Source organism: Paramisgurnus dabryanus, chromosome 1 (genome assembly GCF_030506205.2).
Source record: "Paramisgurnus dabryanus chromosome 1, PD_genome_1.1, whole genome shotgun sequence".
NCBI lineage: Eukaryota > Metazoa > Chordata > Actinopteri > Cypriniformes > Cobitidae > Paramisgurnus > Paramisgurnus dabryanus.
In genome coordinates this window covers 53,047,816-53,068,025 of record NC_133337.1, presented here as the reverse complement: position 1 = coordinate 53,068,025, position 20,210 = coordinate 53,047,816, and positions in this window count along the sequence as shown.

Below are 20,210 nucleotides of genomic sequence, written 5' to 3'. Positions count from 1 at the left end.
AAGTTGTATTTTAACTTTATACACCTTTTAATTGCATTTCTAGAAAGTAATTAGTACTGAGTTTACAAATATGGGATTAGCTATCACAAAGGCGCTCTCTGTTTATACTTCAAACAAAAATCCTATGAAGGCTGTCCGAAGGCTGTCCGAATGTGTTTCTCGGAGCTGCCTTCATGCTTCCGAAGTCATTGCAACAAGTCAGCTGCCTAAAGCTTTCGGACGCAGCCTATGTTTTTTTACCTGTACGTCTGATCGTGCTATTTTTTGCCATTGTAATGAATTAGCTGCAAGGCACAACAGCTGCATGTTAGACTATGTTTACACGTGAGTGGCTATTTTCAAAAACGGACATTTCAACCTCTTCGGTTTCAAAAATAACTTTGTGCACACATGTCAGTTTCCAGAAAAGTGTTTATTGACACGTACCTGTGCATATATGCCGTCAAGAGCATGCCAAACCTTTAGGTGGCGGTGTAACCAGAAGCTCAAGCCCACGTAAGCCAATTAGAATCCCGAAAACAGCAACAAATCACTTCATGTTCCTCTTTTGAATAAGGTCGCACTATTGGCGTAGGTGCGAGCTCTGGCGCATACTGTGACGTTTGCTGCCTAAACATGCGTTTGTCTCAGTTTACATGCAACTGTGTAACCGGATATTTTCCAAATCTCCACTCTGGCCGGAGTTTTTAGAAAGAATCGGATTCAGAGCAAACTAAGGAAATGTCTCAATTTTTCAAAATAACCGTGTATGTGTAAACAGGGTTTTAGATGCTGTATAACCACCTCTTCAGCGTTTGTCCACTCATGTGGCCATAGTTTCTACAACCGGAAACTGAGGATAGCGCAGATATTAAGTCACTAAAAGTGCGACAATTACAAGGGAGACAAGGGACGAAACATTATTTAAAATAGAAATTTCTCTGGATTTACAAACCTTGCAAACTATTGGGACACAACGGCATTAAATATATTACACAGTGCAAGTGGTTGTTGGATATTTTAATAAAAAACATACATATTGTGGTTTTAATAATGTTTTCCCTTGTAAAAATGAAAGTAGTTTAAACTCTGTATGTGAGCTAATGTGTGGGTAGATCATAAAGTTTGTTATTTATATATTTTGTATTAATTCTGGCTGAACCAGGCTGGGAAATTGTATGACATTACAGTAAGTTAGGTGATTTAGACCTTATTAGGTTATAAGCAGATATACTATTGCATTATATGTTTTTACCTTGCTGCAGGTTTGAATTCTTATTTAATAACTAATGCCTGAAAAGTAATAGAGAATGTGACAGATAAGAGATGTCAGATAAGAATTTATTTCATATGATATAAATTATAATGATAGTAATTTAACGTTTCTCATTTATATGCTGTGATTATCTGATTTGATGTTCACACTAAAAGCTTTGTATTTACACCAGGGAAGGAAAAATGAAACCCTCCCTCCTATGCTTTTATGTGGCAGATTAAACGACCATCTTTAACTTCTCAAGTTTTATTTTATTGCCTTGTCACGGCTCATGGATTACCATTAAAACACAATCAGACTAAGTGCCTGTGTGTTAGTGTGAACTTAGGGTTGTAAAGTATATGTGTGTGTGTGTGTGTCTTACAGTGAACATGTTGAGTAATCTGTGGTTAAAGAAACATGAAATTTGTGGGAACACAATTTAACTGATAGGTTTAGGCACATTTTTGAAAAGAAAGATGATAGAAAGTGAGTAGATAGAGGATGCAAGATAGCCGAGGGAACACACACACACACATGCACAATGAAGAAAGGTTAGAGGATTGTCTGGATCAGATTTCTGTGGTAATGGTTGGGTGGGTCAGTGGTTAAACTGCTCTCACAAACACATTCCAGAGCTGAGGCAGAGCGCATCTGGTGTGCAAGTGCAGACAAGAGCAGAGCCAAGAGGCTCCTTGCAGCACAGCATCTCTCTCTCTCTCTCTCTCTCTCTCTCTCTCTCTCTCTCTTGATCTCCATTATTTTAGTAACATCATGGTTTAGCAAGGAAGCCTCTTGGGAGTGTGGGTTGTGCTCTGCACCCAGCACTTTGTTCACTCTGGATTTAAGATTTAAGGCTTGTTAACCAGTTTAGTGCATTTTTACATTTTATATGGTGCAAAATATGTCATCAGTGTGGTAGATTATGTGTGGTTGAACAAAAATAGCAATGACACACTCTAAAAAAAAAAGATACAAAAGTTGCACCTTTTGTCACTGGGACGCTACCTTTTAAAAAGGTCCTACCATTTAGGTACAGATATGCCCCAGTGACCTTTTTCTGAATGGCTGAAGCTGATAATCGGCTTCATTACACAAGGACACGTGTGGCCTTACATTAAAGTCTATGTCGTCTTCACTTGGCTGTCAGGGGAAGGTCACAGTGTGAAGGTTTCAGCCAAATGATGAATAGGCCTGCATGTGGTTACTATGGTTTGAAACCTCACTTTGCTCATTTGAACAACCCCATATTTATAATGAAACTATTACCAGTTACTCACACTTACTCATCCCAGTCCACACTAAAAACGTCTGCACGTCAACAATGAACTTTCGATATGACTTGTCACAAGATGTTTTTTGAGATGTTGTAAGACCTGATACTTTAAATCGTCAAGACTCTTATTCAGAGGTGGACAGTACTTAAGTGTTTTAGTTACATTTTCTAAGCATCTATACTTTATGAGAGTGTTTGTCTTGGGAAAAATGTTACTTCACTATTCTAAAGCATATTATCATACTGTTTATTCCTTTATATTACATATTAACGTAATTACATTAAAGAGCACCTATTGTCCGATTCACGATTTAACATTTCCTTTGGTGTGTAATGCTGCGTTTACACCAGCCACGGTAGAGGCGTGAAGTGCGAGTGATTTCAATGTTAAGTCAATGGGAAGATGCGTTGATGCGGGTCTGGAGGTCTCGCGGCACGAATGACGCAAATTGAACGCCTGGCGCGGTACGCGCTAATGTTGCTTTTTGTGCATTTTGCATTTGACGCGAATTTGCGGCTGACGCCCGAGTTGAAAAATTTGAACTTTGATGGATTTTCGCCGCATTAACCAATCAAGAGCCTGCTTGCTGCTGTGACCCCTCCCGGAGTGACTCATTCAACATGAAGGAATGCTTGATATTGTCCGTGAGCAGTCATCCGGAGCTATACGACACAAGTTCTTATTTCTGTAGAGACAGGAATAAAATGGACCTCACTTGGAAGAGTGTCAGTGAGGACATTGGGCAACCTGGTAAGTTGTAAATACACATGTCACTTTTGAGTCACATGACGTTTATCGACCCGCGCAGTTTATTTCCCCCCTATAGACCAAATACAAACCGGTAACTCTCTCGATAAATGCACAATCAACATCAGCCATCTTGCTAACAGACAACTGCATAGTACTTGCCCCTCCCACAAGAAGCAGATTTTGCCTCTGACGCGCATCAAATGCTTGCGTTTTCCACGCATCTACTTTGCTCTAGACGCACGCATGCATTCAAGCGGCAAACTAGGCACAGTAGACGCGATTTGGACGCCTCAAACGTGGTTGGTGTAAACGCAGCATAACTGTGTATTAGTACATGTTAACAATATGCAAAAGATACATACCCCAAAGTAAACGATGGCACGAGTTATTGTCTCCAATGTAAATCTCTTTTCTTGGACTACAACAAACACACAGATATTATGCAACAGTTTACTTTTTGGGATTGGTGATGTAGACAAGACCGACATTATCATAATTCCTCCTGCTTCGGACTCACAGCCTGTAAGTTAACTCCTGTTCGCAACCGAATCTTTCAAACATGGTAAGGAGCGTCATGTTTCCGGCTGACTTCAGAGGTATTCAGGCCAATCACAATGTACAGATTAGCTGGCCAATCAGGGACACAGCCCTTTTCAAATCCTTGCATTTCAGGAGAGTGAAATCTGGAGCTACAAAAATGTAAACTATGTGAAAAATGTGTTTTTTAATCACAAACCACGCAAACACATTGCATTATACCAAATACAGAAAACAATGTATATTTTACTTAGGTAAAAATAAAAAAATACTATTTAATGTACTTAAATATTACATATAAACCAAAACTTGTGGAGTAATAATGTATGTTTTCCAAAGAAAAACACTGATAAAATATGAATACTTGAAAAATGTACTATAAAAATACTTCACTACTGTCCACCTCTGCTCTTATTTCACATTTGTTTCCACTGCTTATGTTGTGATATTTACCTCATCTGTAACAGAAACCTTGGAACATTTCGATTCTGGTTTTTCTTAATTTGGCATAACAGCTGTTTCTGAGAGTTTTGCATGCAACATTATGTTCTTTCATTCCCCCAATGAGACATCCTTCACTACATAGTCCTTCATGTTCTCTCAAACATAGGGTCCTGGATGTGTGTTGCATTCTCAAAGCACATGGTTTATGTCTTCATGTAAGCGCCTGTACTTGACTTTTTGGTCTTTTCGTGTAATAAACGAAATTGTGTTTCATCGAGGGGCATCTGGTTTTTGTTTGAGGTGTGACGCATAGATAAATTGGACAACTAATCTGTGGAATTTTGTCTCAAAAACCTTGGCAGCACTTTTAATTAGCTTATCCTGTAAAAATTTACCACATTTCCATTCATAATAAGCATTTAGATTTGTGTTTAAACCACAAACGAGCCTTTGTTCTTACGACCTCCTTAATTCTTGCCCAGACTGAAAGCATGACACAACTTGTATCTTGTTTGTAATATACTATGATTTTTGGAAAGATTTAAATGTTTCAGCATTATAAACTGCCTTGTGAAGAAGAATGTTAGAAGTAATGTAATATTTAAACAAGAGGTCAGAAGTGACATGCCAAACTTGCTGGATTAAACTTTTGTTGTACATAATGCTTCAGTCTACATGATGTGGTTGACATGTTATCATAATCGCTCTCATCTTATCTGTTTTTTTCAAGTGACTGAATCTCACTCCCACACACCCTTACATGAGCCAAGATAACCTGCGTCAAACCACACTGTGGTATATTTCAGGCTTTCAAATGATTTCATCAGAGACAGCAGACGCTAAAAGTATCCCCATAATATTACATATACCAAACAGTGCATCTCAATTGATTGGTTAAAGGGCTGCTCCAGCGAAAAATGAAATTACCCAATGATTTACTCATCCTAAGCCATCCTCGATTTACATGATTGTCTTTTTTCAGACGAACACAAGCAAAGTTATAAAGCTTTATAAACCTTGGACTTTGAAGCCCAAAAAAGTGCATCCATCCCTAACAGAAATAATTTACACCTCAGGGGGTTAATATAAAGGCCTTTATAGGGTAATCTATGCAATTTTGTACAAAAATATTAAACTTTATAAACCCTAAAAACTAACTTTGGGTATCGGGCGAGGCGCAGGTTCTGGCTAGATGGGATACAGCTATGGCTAAATCTTGCGAGATGTTGGGTTTAGGGTTATAGGTTTGGGGGTAGGATTAGGATGAAAAACAGCGCTCATCCTACGAGATTTCACAAGATTTTGGCCATAGATGTATCCCTACTAGCCATAACCCAAGGTGCATTCACAAAGCTTTTTCTTTGTTTGATGGCGGGTAGCACCAATACAAATGTGCATTATCGCCACCTAACTCACTCTTGTCACCCCACCATTCTCATCAAAGAGTATAGAAGCCACTTCAATATAGTAGGTGGCGATAATGCACCTTAACGTTGGCTTGTAGGGTGTGTAAATCCTGGGTTAATTAAAATTTTTTGCTGGAGTATCCCTTTAAGGTCAGTACTTTTTCTAAAGGCAGGGTCCATGATCTCTTAAAGCCAATGTTGATATTTGAAATAACCTTAACAAATACGCCCCTACCCCAAAAGAATCTGGACCATCTTTTTATAGACCCGCCCCCACACATACACAACCCAGGCAACGAGGTAGACGTTAGTAGATAGACACGCACTTTACTGCTGATTGGAAGTAAAAGTGTGTTTTGGTAGGCGGCCCAACTGCCTTTTCCAAAGCATTTTTCTGAAATTGTGCACTCCGCCTTTAAATGTCAGAATGAATGCAAAATCTTTTACTCCCTAGAAGATCTTTACGGAGCCGTTTACACAACAAAGTTTTTATGTGGTTTGGCTGTTTGTCTCTTTGTAAACTACGTTAATGCGAATCTGTGATAACAGTGACATCATGTGTTAGGCTGCGTTCAAGTCATGTCGTATTGTATTTTCGAGATGAACGGCACCACAAATTCGTAAATACCACTGAAAAACTCGATTTTTTTAGGCCCAGAGTTCACAAGTTGGGGCGTGTAGGAGAGAAAGATGAAACCAGTAGAAGCAATACCTGTAGTTGACTGTTGTAAGGCTTTTTATTTACAGGAAACTGTCTTTACAAAATATGATAGCATTGTAATATAACAGTTAATAAATAACATTAAAGGGATAGTTCACCCAAAAATAAAAATTCTGTCATTTTTTTCTCACTCGCATGTTGTTACAAACCCATATACATTTTGTTGTTCTGATGAACACAAAGAAAGATATTTTGAGAAATGTTCATAATCAAACCATTTGTGGACCCCATTTACTTCCATAGTATTCGTTTTTCCTACTATGGAAGTGAATGGGATCCACGAATGGTTCTCTCAAAATATCTTCCTTTATTAGAAAATTATACAGGCTTGTAACAACATGAGGGTAAGTAAATGATGACAGAATTTTCATTTTTGGGTGAACTATCCATTTAAAGATCACAGTGACTTCATAAATTTACTAGAAACACGTCTGATGCACATTCTTTGTTTTTCACCACCATCTTTCGCTGATGAAAGTGACCAGACATCGCCAACACTACTTACCATTTCATATATATGGATAAATTGAAAGCATGATGAATCCAGTCTCTAGGCATGTGTGAGTATAAGCAAAACAAAAATGGTGTCAATTACCACTTCTCCATCAAAGTTCATTCATCAAATGATACCGCTTTATACTCCACGATCACTTTTGTAGTAATAAACCTACCTCATCGTCCATCTAAACAAAACTGCGTTTGATTGTATTTATTACTCTGTAGAAGAATGCATATAGTGTGTTGTGTTTCTTTACAAAGTAACATTGCCATCTACTGGCCTTGCACGGATAAAACAGCAATTTTAGTTGTTTTCGCGAATCTGTATAAATGCGCATCTTTTTGAAGCGCTGTCGCGTGTATGTGAAATGTTTTTTAAAAAATGCAACTGAAAAACTTTCAGTTTTTTTAGATGATGAAGTGGCGGCTCGTGCCTGCTCATCTGAGGGGCGCTAATTCAAAATAAGTGTTCAGAGTGTCATGTGTGTGGTTCCTTTTTTCAAAATATGTGTTCTGCACTTTGAGAGATGCTGTGTGCATCATGTGTTTTGTCAAAATAAGTACCTGCTGCACACGCGTCAAAACCGTTTATGATAAAAGAGACGCTCACTTTCACAAAATACACGCAAGACACTCCCTTAACAGTAAACTTTCATTACGCATGACATTATGCGAGTATCTGGCAAACGCGAGCGTCTCTTTTATCATAAACCCTTTAGACGCATCTGAAGCAGGCACTTATTTTGACAAGACACGTGATGCACAGGATCCCTCGATGCGCAGAATACATATTTTGAAAAAAGGAACCACACACATGACGGGCTACAATACATGTTGTGATGAACTTCGCATTGAGCTCCTTGAAGAAAAAGGTCACCGGTCGCCACTGGATCCATGCCTTACAGTGTTTAAAGCACAGGCTTTTGTCTTAAGCTATAAATTACAGAACCAGGATGTTAGTGATTTTGTCTTTCAAGGCTCCCAGGTGTTTATTCATATTGTCTTTGCATTTCCTGCGCTGGATGATGGACATCTTGCGCACCCCTCCATGTCGAAAGAGTTTGAATAGTGAGCACGTGGGGGTGATGTTCCTAGAAAATATGGTTTGTGTGGTCCACAGAAGTAGGCCTGAACAAGCAATGATGTTTCCAGAGGAGGACATGCCGTTCTTGTCCCTCCAAATGCTTGGGAAAAAGTATCCGCCAAACTGTGGCTACGACAGACCATATATTCTCCATTTTTCACCCCTCAGGCTGCAATTACAACTAATTTTAGATCCGCTGAGTAACAGACAGAGAGGTCAAATGTCCACGGCTCACATTTTAAGCTCTGTATAAATGTTGGTCATATGAGAAACCACAGTTCCCTAAATCTCCCTCTCTCACTAGTCTGTCATTTCTCTTCATCTCACTGGGGATCTGACTGGAGCACTTTTGCAGGTCACGCTTTACATGCAGTCAGTGTAAACTGAGCCTATAAAAGTAGGTTAACTTAAACAGCCATGTGTTTGAACTACTACGTCTACTTTTTAAATTTCAAAATGAATACTATGATCTTGGGCTGGATGTGATGTTGCTCAATTGCAAATATCTTGGACGACAAAGATTCCCATGGTTGTGCTTTATTTTTATAAAAAGTTGAATTGCTCTCCAAAGAAAATTGGGCTTGAAAAATTAAATGCTTAAAGCAGACCATTTGGACAATGCTGTGCATATTTTTTTTGTCATTTCCTATTACTTTGCTGTTTTTTACATGCATTGTGTCAGATGGGATGCAGATGGGACACTACAACACACTTGGGTGGGGGGGTGGTGTCTTGGTGAAAGGCAGTACAGATAAGTGGATATGATTTTTGTCAGTGAGTGAACATTAACAGCTTGCTTGCATTGCTCCATGTCTTCAAACATGAACAGGCCATCTTAAAAGGAGGTTTCTTACGGATCTTGATAGGGTGATTCTCACGAAATCCAGTGTCCATTATCAGAATGAAAAAAAATGTTTGCACATAAAAGATTAAGGTCTGAACTTACAATAACCATTATTTTTAGAGGATTTAAAAAATATATTTCCTATAGAATTATTTAAATTTTTTTGATTATTATAATAAAAAATTATCATTACCGCAACATAATATTACATTAAATATATGCATTTACAAACTCATGTTTCGGTAATGAGAACTAAAAAGTTTTCTAGGTACTATGACAAACAAAATGTAAATTTTTATTTGGAGATAAAAAATAAGAACTGCTTACCTGGTAGCCATCTTGAGTGTCACAGTCAATTATGTCCCTTCCCACAAATTTTTTTTTATGTTAATTCCTTGAGGGCTTAAACAATGATTGAAAATTGTTGCGGAGGATGAGAAAATTAGTCTTGGACACATTAATATTCCTTATTATTGTCTCTCCATTTACCAATGATCACCAAATGCCACATGTCTCTTTACTGTTAATGTTTATAGTATAACATGCACTCAGGGCCGGCCCTGGCCAATTTGCTGCCCTAGGCAAGATTTCACCTGGTGCCCTTTAGAATCACAGAATCACAATTGTGTTCCAATCATTTTGCTCATAAACTTATACAGAAACAAACTGCACAGCTTTGTCGTTTTTCTTTATTTTGAAAATATTTTGGAAACACACACAAACAAACACGCACGCACGCATACTGTGGCTATGTACTGCACTGAAGCGGCAGTTTAAAATACAAACCCAGAATTTAGCGAACATCAAGAACAACAAAGCGGAAACAACAATCAGACCGAGACGCGGGATTTACATAAAGTTACACGGACCATGTTTAAATTTCAATGTTTCTGGACAGAAATACCAACTTGTTCACTTTGTTTGGTATTAATAAGCTGCGCATTGGAGTGCTGGCTGCTCCCCGCGGTGCTGAAGACCAAGACCCGCTCTGACGGAGTACTGGTGGCACTTATGCACAGATATTGCATAATCTATTGGAAAGCGGACGAGTCATTAGTTGGGTTAGTAAAATAACGAAACTATAGATTTTAAATAGAAGAAAAAAATGTTTTTGTTAAAGAGATATTTTTTTTAAAAGTTTAAAAATGCACAACTCTTCTCAAGTGGAAGAAAGCTATACTTTTCCCATTACGTGCAACCTATCGGAAAGCGCAGATGAGTTCGTTGGGTTAGTAACGAAATTATAGATTTAAGTACAAAATAGAATTTATATAAAGAGAAATGTTGAAATAAAAAGTGCAGAACTCTTCTTAAGTGAAAGTAACGAATAATAATTATATAATAACGAATAATAGTTTCCAATGGCTTGCACGTAAATATCTGTGCATGTGCCACCAGTACTCCGTCCGAGCGCCTCTTCAGCACCGCGGCCAGCACTTATTAATACCAAACAAAGTGAACAAGTTGGTATTTCTGTCCAGAAACATTGAAATTTAAACATGATTTGTGTAACATTATGTAAATTCTGCATCTCGGTCTGATTGTTGTTTCCGTTTTCTTTGTCTTGACGTTCGCTGAATTCTGGGTTTATATTTTAAACTGCCGCTTCAGTGCAGTATAGAGCTATTTAACAAGCACGATCTTCCGAGATACTATGCTACTAATAATTCATTAATAACTGCTGTTTTCTTGTGCAGAATTAAATATTTATAGTAAAATGTTTATATAAAAAAAAAATAATTTGGGCGCACGGACGCCCCAAGGGGTCAGCGGCGCCCTTAGCATTTGCCTATTCCGCCTATGCCCAGGGCCGGCCCTGCATGCACTGAACCTTTTTATTTTTTACATTTTTAATTATAAATATTTCCATGTCAAAGAACCCAAATCCAGTCATGGACATGTTGCAGTAATTAAAATTTTCCCCTTAAATGTGGAAAAAACAACACAATTGGTTTGTGTGATGTCATTTGAAATCATGTGCAAAATAGAACATGAAGAGATGTTTGTAACTGTATGCTTCTTATTTTGATACTCTTACTTTGCATTTTTTTATCAAAATGTTGCATGACACCTCATAAGTCTAATTTCTCGAGAATCACCCGATAGAACCCAGCACAATGTTGCCCTAAAACTAGTGTTGTAGTCAAGACCACCTAAACCGAGACCAAGTCATGACCAAGACCAAGATTTTAAGAGTTTAAAGGGTCACGACCGAGTCAAGACCAAGACAAAGACAGGCCCAGACCAAGTCAAGGGCAGATTTGTTTTGCTTGTTTTATTCACAAAATCACTTAAATTTTATATTTTTGCTATAAAAACTTATTTCTTGGGTCGTTTTGTTCATCAAGAAAAAGCATCTTAATTTAAGAATTTTTAGATATTTTTATTAAAAAAACAAGACAAATATACTAAGATTTTTTTCTTGAAAATCATTTTTTGCAGTGTGCCATCAGTTGTGGTCTTGACCGGTCTTGAAATAAAATTCTGAGTCCTCTTTGTCTGAGACCGAGACGAGACCGAGTAAAAATGCGGTCGATTCCAAGATGAGACCAAGACCTTTAAAAAGTGGTCTTGAGACCAGTCTTGAGACCGAGACCGGTCTGGAGAACTACAACACTACCTAAAACAATGATTCCCAACCAGGGAAATGCAAACCACAGGAATTGCCTTAACAGGGTCAAATGGGTACATTGGGCAGATTGTTATTTCGTTAAGCTCATGAGTTTTCACTTGAAATATCTGAGTTGTCATAAGATTAAAATGACATTGAAATGATTTCATGTGTCAGTTAGTGTGACATGGTGTAATATTATGTTAACATACAGCCTACAAACATGTAGATTTTAACAATAGCAATATTTTAAACGGGGTACCTGATGGGGCTGTGTGGGTGAGAATAAAAAGGTGGGAAACACTGGCTTAGGCCAGAAAAAAATCTAAAATCCCAAGGGAAAGCTTAAACAAGCATATCCTATTTGCTTCCTTTTCACTAATGACAAAGAGCAGAGTAAGACGGAGCACAGATGTGTAAACATAAAATTCAAAAGTGTTGCGTCGGCATGTGCCACTATTTAAACTCTTGTCAAGCAATATATTCCCTTCCCCACCCAGTGATCACTTTCAGGTGCTCAAAATCATGTCATAAGAAGCACAGTATAGACCATGTGTTTCTCGTACGGGTTCTGGGTCCTCAAAGATATGGCCCATATTGTCAAAGTTTCCTAGGCTATTCTTGCCATAGGCTATATTTGGAGAACTTCAAACAACTGTTTTGAAACATGGACTGACTTATGGTAATGCGTTGGCGCAAAGCTTTTTACAGTACGTTGCGTGTCAATCCTAAAAACCCATGAACATGTCTGGAGATCGGCAGACTTTTAAGATGAACTCTCTTGAGGTTTTTTTGTACCATCATCTGGAAAGCTTCAGTTTGTAGCTCTACCCCTCCCTCCCACCTCCCCTGGTCCCACATGATACTCCCTGTGCTCATAAGTCTGCTAATGACATCACAGCACACATCCTGATAGACGTCAAACATTTTTCACCGCAACCAGGCTCAGATGGCATGGCTAATGGTCTCCATATGAAGCATGTAAGCAAAAAAGGAACACATTCCAGTGGTAGGAGAAGGGAATAGGGCTTTGTTGAGAAGAAACACTCATGTAGCATTCCATCGATCTACAACCCTTCAATGTAATCTTGGTAGGGATATGCAGCATTAGCATGGGTGTAGTAGGAATGTGTACCTCTCATTTTTCATCAAAAATTAATGTTCGGACTGTCATGTGTGTTGCTTGCGTTTTCAAAATATGTGTTTGTTGCGTCATGTGAACCATGCATCACTTGTTTTGTCAAAATAAGTGCCTGCTGCACACGCGTCAAAACCGTTTATGATAAAAGAGACGCTCACGTTCACAAAATACACGGAAGACACTCCCTTAACAGTAATCTTTGATTACGCATGAGATTATGCGAGTATCTGGCAAACACGACCGTCTCTTTTATCATAAACCCTTTAGATGCATTTGCAGCAGGCATTTATTTTGACAAGACACGTAATGCACACAAGATCTTTCGACACGCAGAACACATATTTTGAAAAACGGAACCACACACATGATGGGCTACATACATGTTGTGACGAACTTTGCATCGAGACCTTGAAAAAAAGTCACCGGCCGCCACTAGCTCAACACAAGATAGGTTTTTGTTTCATAGTTGTTTTTAGTAAATATAACTGACTATTACCTAGTTAATATGTAACTGCAAACATATTTTGTTGTTTACCTTTGTAAAAAATAATTAAATTAAATTACATTTTCATTTTAAATTTCAGTTTCATCAAATGTTTCAAAAGCAACCCGACAGTACAAACTTAAACTGTTGAGAATAAAAAAATCAACAATTTTAATTAAATCAGATTACCATAAGTGTTACTTTCGTTCCGACCGGAACTCCTGACATTTACTTTTATTTTGAAAACTCAGAGAAGGCAAACTTCAGGATGTGTTATAGCGCTAAATAACCTGTAGATCAGTACTGTGACTCAAAAAAAGAGAAACACACAGCGTTATATGAAAACATTTACGAAAACAGTTTTTTGGACCTATATACAACAATGATGAAATAATGCGACATTCGTCAGTTCTTTCTAGGGTTGCGTTACTTTCGTCCCAGTTTTTCCCTACATTTTCAGAATCCTGATATTAGACTTATTCCCATGACACTCAAGAAGGTTGCTCAAAGGTCACAACTAACTTTCAGAGGCAAAAATCCTATATTTGTTTACATTAACAAAATATAATTTTATATTATACCTAAATCAACTACCAGTATGTTTATTTCTGTTTCTAACAGAAGACCGAACTGGCATGTAACACTTGACAGCAGGGAGCATAGAGGCATCATAAGTAAGAAATAAATAGCCGTGAGACATTATATTTGTTTCTTGTTTTAGTTATATTTAACAGTGATTTGCCTTACGGTTGTAGAACATAAGAAACGATGAACAGTCTTCTGCTGACCAGCTGTAGCATTTCTAAATAATATCCGTCATTCAAAACGCTAGTTAAGGTAAACTCTCAGAAAAAGGTACAAGAAGGTACAAAAGTTGCCACTAGGGGGGTGGTACCTTTTCAAGAAGTACACTTTATTGGTACCTCAAAGTTACCAAAATGGTACATATCATGTACCGTCCCAGTGACAACTATTTTTCTGAGAGTGTATAGTGTAATAAAACCTACAACACACTGATAACATATCCACATGCAGATCTGCTCCCTCATAAAAGTCTGCAAGTTTCTTTATCTTGACTACAACAGAAATACCCCAAAACAATACAAGAATGCTACAAATACAGTTAACAAAGAGAGGGGATAAAAATGAAAACTATTGTACTTTAAATGTAACATCTTACACTGAACATTCTGTCCTTCACTGTCCACTTATGAAATGATCGCCATCCCCTAGATTGCTAACTTACTATAAGATTAAATTATAACATGTATCAAAACATCTGTAAAACTCTCACAACTACAAATAATACAATGTTTTCCTGTTTAAAAATTGTTTCCTCTTTTACAACATTTCTTCAAAACAAACTGGGATTACATATTGTTTTGTGACTATACACACTGTAGGCAGTCCACAATTTCAGCATCAATTTTTAAAAATCATTGCAGTTGGTAGTCATAAATCATATAAACAGTGTTTTCAATAATTTAGTTGTTTGAATGTCATGTTCCCATTAACCAAGTATGTGTGGGTGTTTGCTTTTATACACAATATCATTTTGCTTGAAAACACAAGGCTGATGTCTAGACACCATGCAAGTCATTCATCATCATCATCATCAGAATACATAAAGCAAAAGACAGCAGATACTGAAAAAAATGAGTTTAAAATTTCAATGTAATTTTTATTTTATGTTAGCCTTTGCACATGCGTGTTAATCACAGCATAATAGTAAACAATATTATATACCTTCTCTATAGATATTTCTGCAAAAATAACGTGTTGTTTCAATCCAAAGTTTGACTTTTTTGAGTGATGTTTCATTTTCTTATTTGTTTATGCATACTGTTTTATTTTTCTTTAATCGAGACAACCACATAATTTGATACCATCTTGAAACAATTTCAACTTTAATATAAACTAATTGTCGCTGTACCGCAACCCTCATTATATTCATCACATTACATTGAATTTGCCATTGAGCGAGTTGGTTAATTGTGGCAAAGTCCTTACAGCTGGACAAATGTTACATCTCATCCTAGCATGGTTGGAAGATTCAGACATGTTGATGGATATACCAGTAAGTTCTGATGAGAACCATCAAAGGCCTGCGCTGTGACTGTTTTAATTTTGGAATGCCTGTGAGGCCACCTGTGATTGAATTGTTGTTTGAACAGTGAATAATGAGAACTCATTGTGGGTTCTTTGTAAGAACGCATACATATGCTGATTCCTCTGCAGGCTCCTGTACCATTAGTCTTTATTCTCATAACAAAAATGTTTCTGTGCACAAAAGATCATGGGGGAAGACTGTCTTCTCTTCTCCAAACATCGTGACACTTTTGTCCCTCCTGAATAGTTTCCATTTAACACATTAGGTCTTCAAATATGTTAAAGGAATATTCCATTTTCTTAAAAGAAAAATCCAGATAATTTACTCACCACCATGTCATCCAAAATGTTGATGTCTTTCTTTGTTCAGTCCAGAAGAAATTATGTTTTTTGAGGAAAACATTGCAGGATTTTTGTCATTTTAATGGACTTTAATAGAGCCCAACATTTAATACTTAACTCAACACTTAACAGTTTTTTCAAAGGTCTATAAACGATCCCAAACGAGGCATAAGGGTCTTATCTAGCAAAACGATTGTCATTTTTGACAAGAAAAATAAAAAATATGTACTTTTGAACTTTAACTTTTCGTGTAGGTCCGGTCCAGCGCAACCTAACGTAAATGCGTAGTGACGTAGGGAGGTCACGTGTTACATATATAAATGCACATTTGCGGACCATTTTAAACAATAAACTGACACAAAGACATTAATTAGTATCAGTTGACATACAACAACGTAGGAACGGTCCTCTTTCAAGACGCTTATAAACACTGGGGCGGAGTTTAGCGGTCGTCCTCTGTGACCTCTTGACGTCATGACGTATTGCGTGGGGTCAGCTGGCGCATCACGACCGGATCTACATGACGAGAAGTTGTGCTTTAAAAGTGTATATTTGTTATTTTTATTGTCAAAAATGGCAATCGTTTTGCTAGATAAGACCCTTACGCCTCGTTTGGGATCGTTTAGAGTCCTTTGAAACTCCGTTGAAAAAAAACGTTAAGTGTTGAGTTAAGTATTAAATGTTGGGCTCTATTAAAGTCTATTAAAATTAGAAAAATCCTGCAATGTTTTCCTCAAAAAACATAATTTCTTCTCGACTGAACAAAGAAAGACATCAATATTTTGGATGACATGGTGAGTAAATTATCTGGATTTTTCTTTTAAGAAAATAGACTAATCCTTTAACTAAAACTCCACATAAGCTTGGAAAAAACAAAGAGGTATAACTGTAGAGAAGTAACTTAAAATAAAGAGTACAGTATGAGTTAACTGTATTCTGCTTTTGGCGGTCTGGTACATTGTAACTTCATAGGGAACTCCCAGTGCTTCTGCAACAGAACATTTGTTTCTTTTGGGATAAATATGAGCTCGGTTAAGGCTGTTGTGGCGCGTGTTTAGCCTGGTTGACCCTGAACTGATATATATCCCTCCTGTGCTCAGTTAGTGATATAATGTACTGATGCAAAGCCTGGCAGTAACCCAATGTATGGTCCGATCTCATCTGTAACCTAATGAAATATAAACTTGCCATATCATTCAACACATTGTCATGTTTTATTGCTGTCAGTCTTCAGTTCTCAGAGGAGCTGAGATGTTAGAGAGCACTTATGCAAGGCCTTCAGTAAAAACAGAGATGCAGTCTGTCTGTCAACAAATAGAGCTTAGTCCAGATTTTAAATGTTTTTTTTTTTTTTTAATGTTACCACACACAGACAATATAAAGCAGCACCTCTCATAACATTGTTCATGCAAACACTGGCTTAGTTTTAAAAATAGCGTCGGTCTTATAAAGGCAGATGAAGTGGTGGGTCAGGGAGGTGAAATGAAAAGAGGAGGGTGGGGGAGGACAGAATGGATTCAAGCAAACTCGAGCATGCTCAAAGTTTGTTTTTATACGCCGATTCAAGTACCGTGTCCGATCTGATTGGATGTCCAGCAGATTCCTGCGTGGTTGTTTAGGTCCAAGGTGTTGTTTTATTTATGAGCTGTTTACACTGGATGCACCTCAGTGGTATATGTTAACTCATGAACAGGCAAGCCCAGATGGATTTCATTGGAAAAATTCTGCATTAAAAATGCAGAGCTGAAATTAAATATGCAATAAACAGGGGTTTGGGTTTGTGATAACACTTTACGACACTGTCAGATTTGTTGAGGTTCCTTGTCATACAGAGTGCAAGAAGTTTGGCTTCATACTGCATGATGAACATTAATATAAATATATAACAACACACATGAGAATATTTATTTTATGACCGATAGAGAGAGATGCTCGATTCCTCTGTGAGTTAATGCAGAGCTGATCTCACCACCGGGGAGCTGCTGGACAGCAGATAAATATTTGAACAGAAATGAAAGAAGGAGGGCTTAAGCCAAGTCCACGGTGAAGTGAGCTTTCCAAATATTTAAGGAGTTCTACAGTGGAAACACTTCTCCGACTTCAAATAAAATGCCTGGAGAGTTTGCTCTAATAAAAGCACAGAAAGATTATTTTTCTTTGTACAGAGAGATTGGATAAATGAGAAATAGAGCAATGAATGTGTTTGCATGTTATTCATTAACCCACAATAACTAGGCCCTTAGTTAGATATCGGCCTTCTTTAGTGTTGACACAGCACCTGCATCCACTAGGGGGTGGTCTCATGTCACAGGACGTCGAAGCAAGATAACCAGATGTTTTAAAAAAATGATACCATATGGAAATCAACGAATTGCCCTTTTATTTTGATAGCTTAGGATTTATTTCTGTAATAAATGCACAAATCACAATTTCCCATAAATCCCCATGCACTAGGATGATTATTTAGATTATTCTGATAAAAGTAAATCACACATCAATCTATGTATCAGCATGAGGTCGTGGCACTGAGGGCTGCCCGCTGCTGCCTGCTGGTTAGTCGAGGTGAAACTGTCCTCCAGCTGAGCATACTAAAGCAACTGAAGGACCTCCAGCACCTCACGCTCTGTGAACACCGCCCACAGGGGTCCTATAATCATACCGGCGATCATTATAAACTCAACAAAGCAGGCGCCCTGCAGTGGAACGTTCCGGAGTCGTGTTATCTGAGAGCATGGTGTTGGTTGGCCAGCTGACTCTGACAAACACAGCAGTGCTCTCCTGGCAATGTAGGGGTCACAGCCTCACCCTGATATTCTCTGCTTCTTATGGTTATTGTAAGGATCAGAAGCTGCATTCCTACATGCAGCCAGTCATCACTGTGTTTGTCTTGTGATAAGTTTAGGCAGCACATTGTGCTTACTCGGCTGTTTTATTCAGCGTTCAGGTTTTTTCACAATGTATACAACACTACACTACACTACACTACACTACATTACAATGTAGTGTAATAAATTCATACTTTTTTATTCTCTCTTGCTCTGTCTTCCTGACATACTGTACTGTACTGTACTGTACTATACCAAGGTTTTTTTTAAACTGTGGGTCGGGACCCACTTATGAGTCGCACAGTGGGATAAGGTGGGTTGCACAAGGACAATGATTTAGATATGATATACCTTAAGTTATTTTGATACAGCAGTTGAACCTACATTTAACTTATAAAATGACAAGCCAAGGAAAACTAAAACTACTCAATTCTAAAAGAGACTATACTATACTTTACTATATTATACCATACCATACCATACCATACCATACCATACTATGCAATGCTATACTATACTATTTTATGCTACGCTATGCTATGCTACACTATACCATACTATACTAGACTATTTTATGCTACACTATACTATACCACAACATATACTTCACTACACTATGCTGCGCTACACTATACCATACTATACTAGACTATTTTATGCTACACTATACTATACAACAACATATACTGTTCCTGTTTGGCTCAGTGGTAGAGCATTGCGTTAGCAGCGCAAAAGGTCATGGGTTCAAACCTAGGGAGCACACGTTAATAATCAAAAAAAATATAGCTTGTAATGCACTGTAAGTCGCTTTGGATAAAAGTGTCTTCCAAATGCATTAAATAAATAAATATACCATACACTACGCTGCTATATCAGACTATTTTATGCTACGCTATACCATACCATACCATACCATATACTATTCAATACTATGCAATGCTATACAATACTAGACTATTTTATGCTACGCTATGCTATGCTACACTATACTATACTACAACATATAATATACCATACAATACACTATGCTACGCTATACTATACTATACCATATAAGCTATGCTATACTAGACTATTTTATGCTATGCTATACCATACCATACACTATACCACACTATGCAATGCTATACTATACTAGACTATTATATGCTACGCTATGCTACACTATACTATACTACAACATATACTATACCATACACTATGCTACACTACACTACACTGCACTATAGTATACCATATGCTCTGCTATACTAGACTCTTTTATGCTATATTATACTATACCATACCATATACTATACCATACTATGCTATGCAATGCTATACTATACTGGACTATTTTATGCTACGCTATGCTACACTATACTATACTACAACATATACTATACCATTCACTACGCTACACTAAACTACACTACTATAACTATACCATATGCTATGCTATACTAGACTCTTTATGCTATGCTATACTATACTACAACATATACTATACCATACACTACACTACGCTACACTACACTACACTACACTATACCATATGCTATGCTATACTAGACTATTTTATGTTATACTATACCATACCATATACTATACCATACTATGCAATGCTATACTATACTGAACAATTTTCTGCTACACTTAGGGTGACCATACGTGCCATTCTTCCCGGACGCATCCCGTCCAGGATTTTGTGTTCGTCTTCCGGAAGTCGTATTTGTCGACCACATACGTCATAGAGGATTATTATTATTATTACAGAAAAGCAACCGTTACATTTTAAGGTAAGAATTAAACTATGATTGTATATCTTATGTTTTTAACTGAATGGCGTATGCGGTCAACAAATACGACTTCCGGAAGACGCACCGAAATCCTGGACAGGATGCGTCTGGGAAGAATGGCACGT